The sequence below is a fragment of the Electrophorus electricus genome, chromosome 14 (genome assembly GCF_041902795.1).
Source record: "Electrophorus electricus isolate QZ-2024a chromosome 14, ASM4190279v1, whole genome shotgun sequence".
Lineage (NCBI taxonomy): Eukaryota > Metazoa > Chordata > Actinopteri > Gymnotiformes > Gymnotidae > Electrophorus > Electrophorus electricus.
In genome coordinates this window covers 22,810,148-22,816,147 of record NC_137510.1, presented here as the reverse complement: position 1 = coordinate 22,816,147, position 6,000 = coordinate 22,810,148, and positions in this window count along the sequence as shown.

The following is a 6,000-nucleotide window of genomic DNA, read 5'->3' as shown; positions in this document are numbered from 1 at the left end:
GGCTCAAGACAAGAAGGACAGACTCAAACAAACACTAAATATTGGCCAGTGCATAATAATTACGTGCCAGCTCATTAGGACAATTAGCCTATTAATATTCAAATGAGATTATGTAGAAATGAAACTAATCAGTCAGCAAACAGACAATAGAACAAACCATACAATATACTATACAAACAAGCTATGCAGGACAGTCAACAATAAAATGTGGGAACTGCACTGTTCCATCAATGTTAGATGTTTAATGGTGCCTAAACAGATTATATTATAAAGAGTACAGAAAAGGTTCCAGAGTCATGAGGGATGTACACTGAAAACATCTCACTTTTTACGAATAGAGATCACATTGTATGAACACAGGCTTCACCTCTGTCCAGTCAGTAAGGACTTGGTGTCAGGGTACTTGTCCCAGGAGACATCCATATTCCAGCAGCATCCAATAAGATGTACAAAAAAAAAATCACCCAAGTTTTGATTATGCTGCTGATAGTAGAGTGAAGAACAGATCATGCAGATATTTCTCTTTCAAACCCAATAACAGGTAGGACTAGGCTACACCAATAACAGGGACGGTGACTCAATCATCGGAACCAGGGGCGGAGCTTTTGCGTTTTAAAGTTACTAACTAGCAAGTTGTTATGGAATAAGATTTAAAGAGAATATATTCCTCTGTATACAACTAGCTACGTGTTTTATAATGCACTCGTGCAAAGATCTTAGCATTTATGGGAAAAAAGATGTCAGTGCAGATTATGACATTAAGAAAATATAGCTGATGATATCATAAATTAGAGCTGTTTAAGAAATGCGACTAGTATTCGAATTTGTCTACTATAAAGTGTATTTGGATTCAGCAGTTTTCATGCCTTGTTATACTGACAAGGATATACCCACCTGCACACGCAATATCGTCTATACACTGTGTTTCGTGTATACAAGCAATATTGTCTGTACACATCATTTAACCTGCAGACGCAATTAGCTATAGCAGTATGTTCATGTCAGAACCATTGTGTGATATATAAACGTTCAAAACTTTAACTCAGTTTCTAGTCTAACGTGGGGAATTATACACGAAACAATCTCTTTTTTTCTTTAACTGACCATTGTGGATTTGTTTACTTCAGGATGATAAGGATTTGGAGAACGTCCCATTTTAGTCTACTGGGCCTTTCTTGGTTTCAGTAACTGCTGAATCGTGGCAGTGTCCGTTTCACGTCAAGAACTGTCATTAAGTGATTTTAACGACGAGAGCGAACACTGTCTGCCCCCAGCTCAACTATGGGCCTTTTGTGTTTTCTGTGACCTCGTGTGAGGGAAATCTTTTCACATAACACGGCATTTAGGCGCAAATGCGTCATTTTACTGGACAAAAACCGTTTCCAGTCGATTTTCCCGCAGAATTTGAGGTATCGACAAATACTGTACCACTAAAGCTAAACAGAAAAAAAAGACTTTGTCGACTTTTGTTGTATAATTTTTCGGACGACTTCGGTTTCCGTTTCGTCTAACATTTTAAGCGCTAAAGCAGTTTTAGCAAAAATACAAAAATCACTTCATTGGAAACGTAGGTATTGTCACCGCTGTGGCCGACAGTAGTAGACCTGTAGTGAGCTACTGAACAGTGCTGGCCGGGTAGGGGTCAGGCTATATTCGGTAACTGTACGCATAAGTTAGAGGAACCTGATAAAGTGGTTAGTGGCTGTGAGGTAAGTGTTTCTAAAGTGAGTGGTGAGGTTAGCATGCTCACTTCCACACGATAAAGACTCTTTTATACAAATATAGTATGCATATTCACAAAGATGTCTCTCACTGTTCATAAACCACTAGAAATTACTTTCATAGCAATATGTGTAGTTTGTCATTCGTAGTATGTCAAGCTGCCTGTCTCTGTTGATCAAATGGAACTCTGCCATTCTTGTAATCCTGCAGATCGTAGGTAATCAGAAGTTTTTGGCCATGGGAGCATCAGTATTTTTTCGGATGCATAATAGTAATGACCTGAAATAAAGAGCAGGTAAAAAAAACGTCCCACATCTGGAACATTCTGACAGCAGCAGTGTCAGCTGCAGTAGTTGGCCCCTGGGGAGGCTGGGGAAATACAACTCAGGTCTTTGAAGCACTCGGCCTTCGCTTTGATAAATCAGCGCAGCTTCCTCCGCTCATCCCTGCATTCCCCCCCACCGCGGTGCGGGAGTGACAGGCTGTAGCCCCCAGCCTCCAGCCACGAAAAGGGGAGGATGGGGGGGGGGGCAGACAGCATGCATTAGCACTACAAGAGTGAATGGTCTTTATCCATGCAAGACAAAATGCTGTTGTGGTTTTTACTGCATTTATCTATTGTCTGCCTTGGTGTAAGGCACATCTACCCCTCACCCACAGTGAGAAAGCATGTGGTCCTGGAGCTTTGACAGAGTTCTAGTGTTCATTTCCAGGAAAAAAAAAAAAAACGCTGAAGGCCCATTGCTAGAAAGATTACCTGGCAGCCCTCTTGGATGTGTCCTGCTTTATAGTTTCACAGATTTCAGTGATTGTTTTTATGGCAAGATTGTCACTGGGAGTTTCGTGCCATAACAATAATAGATTGTTTCCATGCTAGCTTCACATACCTGTTTTTATGTAATCCCATGTGATTTATATTGAAAGGTTTCCTGGATATAATTGTTTTTCTTATTTTGCTTTGACGGAGCTGCCACAACTCTGCAGATTGGATAGAAATTTTGTGTTGATACAAAACCTTGTATAAGTGATCACTAAACAATAGGTAATTCTGTTTATCTTAAATTTTTCATCTAGATGACCTCAAGAATATAACTCAGAGATCCATTCCTAAAGTATTTCCCTTTTCTATATATTTTGTGAAACACTATTTACCATCACTTGCTTTCTAAATGGTCATAAAGTCTAGTGATTCAGTCATCTCTCATAGTGCCTTAAAAGAATTCAGAACATTGGGGGCAACTGCACAAATCGTGTGCTATGAAAAGAACTTTAGCCTACTGACCAGAGCTGGAAAAATTGCATGTCCTTGTTCTCTTTTTAACTTGCAAATTAAATTCCATAATTAGATTAAATAATGAGATGTTAAAGGACAGTATTTTCCACTTTTTTCTGAATGCCTCCCTTCTCCAGATGATTTACCATGCCCGGCAATAAGTCCCTTCAATATACTTATCTGTTACAATTAGTATCAGTGGTTCTCTTTATGGACCTGATGGCATTCTCCAACACAGTCCCATGGCTATGTGGAAGGGAAAGACCTCTGAATGTGTGTGTGTGTGTGTGTGTGTGTGTGTGGGGGGGGGGGGGGATAATGAATGTTTGCAGGGGGCCCTTGGCGAAGGAAACCCAGCTGGTGGGCTGTGTCCCCAGCTGGAGTTCTGACACACGCACTCACTCAGCTGGTGATGCTAAAGCCTGAATGGAGAAGCCAGTAATCTTGCCAAACCCCACAGACTGGACTAGGAACCCCGAGCTCTCTCACTCTCCACCCCAATTTCTGGTCATGACTGGGTTTCTGTACTGGGTGGCCATCCATGCTGGATCCATCTGTTGCAGGACAATGGCACATTCTCACTGATGAAATATCCCCCACTGTTCCTAACTAAGTTTAACCCAGAACGTGTAGACTTAATAATGGTTTAGTCTTTATGTGAAGCCTCTATTTCAGTTATGGTCATCGTGTCATTTAAAGCTTTGGACATTTATTTTCAGTGATCCTTCTTCTCAGTGCACCATGTATTTTCTGAGTCTCCTTTTTAGTTCCCATGCTATACTGTTGGTCTCCAAAATTCTTGTAAAGTGGTGAAGTGACAGGGTGCAGTTGTTCATTTTAACTGGGTTAAGTAGTAGGTCGGGGTAGTTTGACGGTGGTTTTAAACACATAGTACTGGTGTGTGGTCCCTCAAGGATAAGGATCTTTCTTTCCAATCAGAACTCTCTCATAGAAGAGCTACATCCTGACAAAACTGGCATCTGTTTACTATTCAGCCATTGAAAGCAATGACAGAGCCATTTAGTCCTTTGAACTTCCTTCATTTAATTGGGTAAAAATTACTAGAATGGGGTCCTCCTGTATTACAATGTTCTCTAATAGAGTTTTTTTTCTTAATTTTCTCTTTCCCATTGCCAGCTGAAACGGTGTTCCTTCACAATGCTGGTGAAGGTCTTGTGGGAGATTTAAAAGCCTTGCTTTCTTTATTCTGCTTTCTTGATTCTGGAAAGAGAGGTCACTGGGTAACATTTTTTTGCCCCAGTGGAAGCATGATGTCATGGGAAGACCAGTATGAGAGCCATTTCTCCACGCACTGACACCCGATTACCATAAGATGCTCAGATTTGTCAGCATGTACCTTGGTTGATGATTACTCATCCATAGTGGGCCTCTGGCTTTAATCAAACCTCCCGCATTGTCCGCTTGCTCCTCCCAAGGTGAGGTTGCACCCTCTAAGTCAGTGGGGCAATGAGCAATGTTGTTTTGGTATTCCTATTTGGGGAATTAAAAGATCAGTGTGAGAGCATAATGATTTTAGGAGTAACACATCAACATGTTCTGTAATGGCTTTGCTCATTCACACTGTGTTCCCTATTGCCCTATTGAAAATGTATTAACACACAAATAAATGAAAGGTTGGGTTATTTGTGTGACCAAGAGTCCTGTTTTCTGGTACAAAACAGTAACCTACCCAATTGAGTATCAGGGGTCTAACTTGTCAACTCAAATTTAGTTACTTTTACAATATGCTTATGATACATTTTATAGATACAGTGTTTTCTCAAACTTACAAGAAAATGCTTGTCTGCATATTCACACTTATTTAATCAATTTATGTATAGCATTACTGACATACAATCACACATTTTGTTTTATTGCCATCATTTAATGTTTGAAATCTTCAAAAACCATAACAGATTAAAGTGTATCATTACCAGTTCTTAAAATAAGCTTTTTCACTCTAACATTTCTGAACAGTGACAATGTGAAATTACCTCTGCTACCTTGGAAAAAGTCATTTAGAGAATTGGTTTTGCTTTTAATCATTAATGTAGTAGAATTCTGTCTGTTCATCTTAACTGAGCACACATGCATATCAGTTATAGCTGTAAAAAGAGAAACACTGAGGAAACAGTTGCAGGACACTCCTGTCATCAGTGGCCAAACAACTCTGGTGAGATCATGGTGAGAAAGGCGCACTGATAGGCGTGGCTGGTGTGGCTGCCTAATTGGAAAACACTGTCATCTCCCTGATAACGATGTGAGGGCTGGCTGGGCCATTGGGCCTTGCAGACTTTGCCATGCAGGACTTCCTTTACTGTGAAATAATCACTGGGAGCTATCTGATAAAAACAAGTCATGGAACCTATTGCACAATGCATTTGATTACAAACCTTCTGTAACTCTCTTTAGCTGGCCCCATTGTTTCTGAAATCTGTGACGGAGCAAGTCTCAGGTCACCTTTCCCCCAGTTCTCATTGTTTCGCTGACCATCTGTGCTTGATTGCGCTCCCCCACAACACCGACCAGGCTCTTGGCTGGGATAACAGTGTGTTCAGTTTGCTTCTGAGGCAAAGAAATGGCACTGCAGCACTTGCCCTTTGCCAAGCGGGTGCCAGGGGACACACTACTCTGCAGAGGGACTATACGCTGCTGGAGGCACTCACTGGGTTGGTTCAGGCGTGCTGGATTAACGCTATGGGCCTCCAGGGTGGCTGAACTGGGGGGCAGAAAATGATTGCTTGACAAGGGAGTTCAGTGGGTTTTGTACGAAGGCCTCATATAGCTGGGAGACAAAACTGCAACATGGAAGTACATTTTAAACATGATTTGGCAATGTTTTTTTTTTCAAATTTACACATACTGTATCTGTACTGCCACAGATGAAAAAACCCCCTGAAACAGTCACTTTTCTTAACAGTGGCTAAACACTATAACAGAAGTAATGCTTATGTGTAAATTTGTGATTTGCTGGCCGCAGCAAAATGCATCGGATTATACGGTCC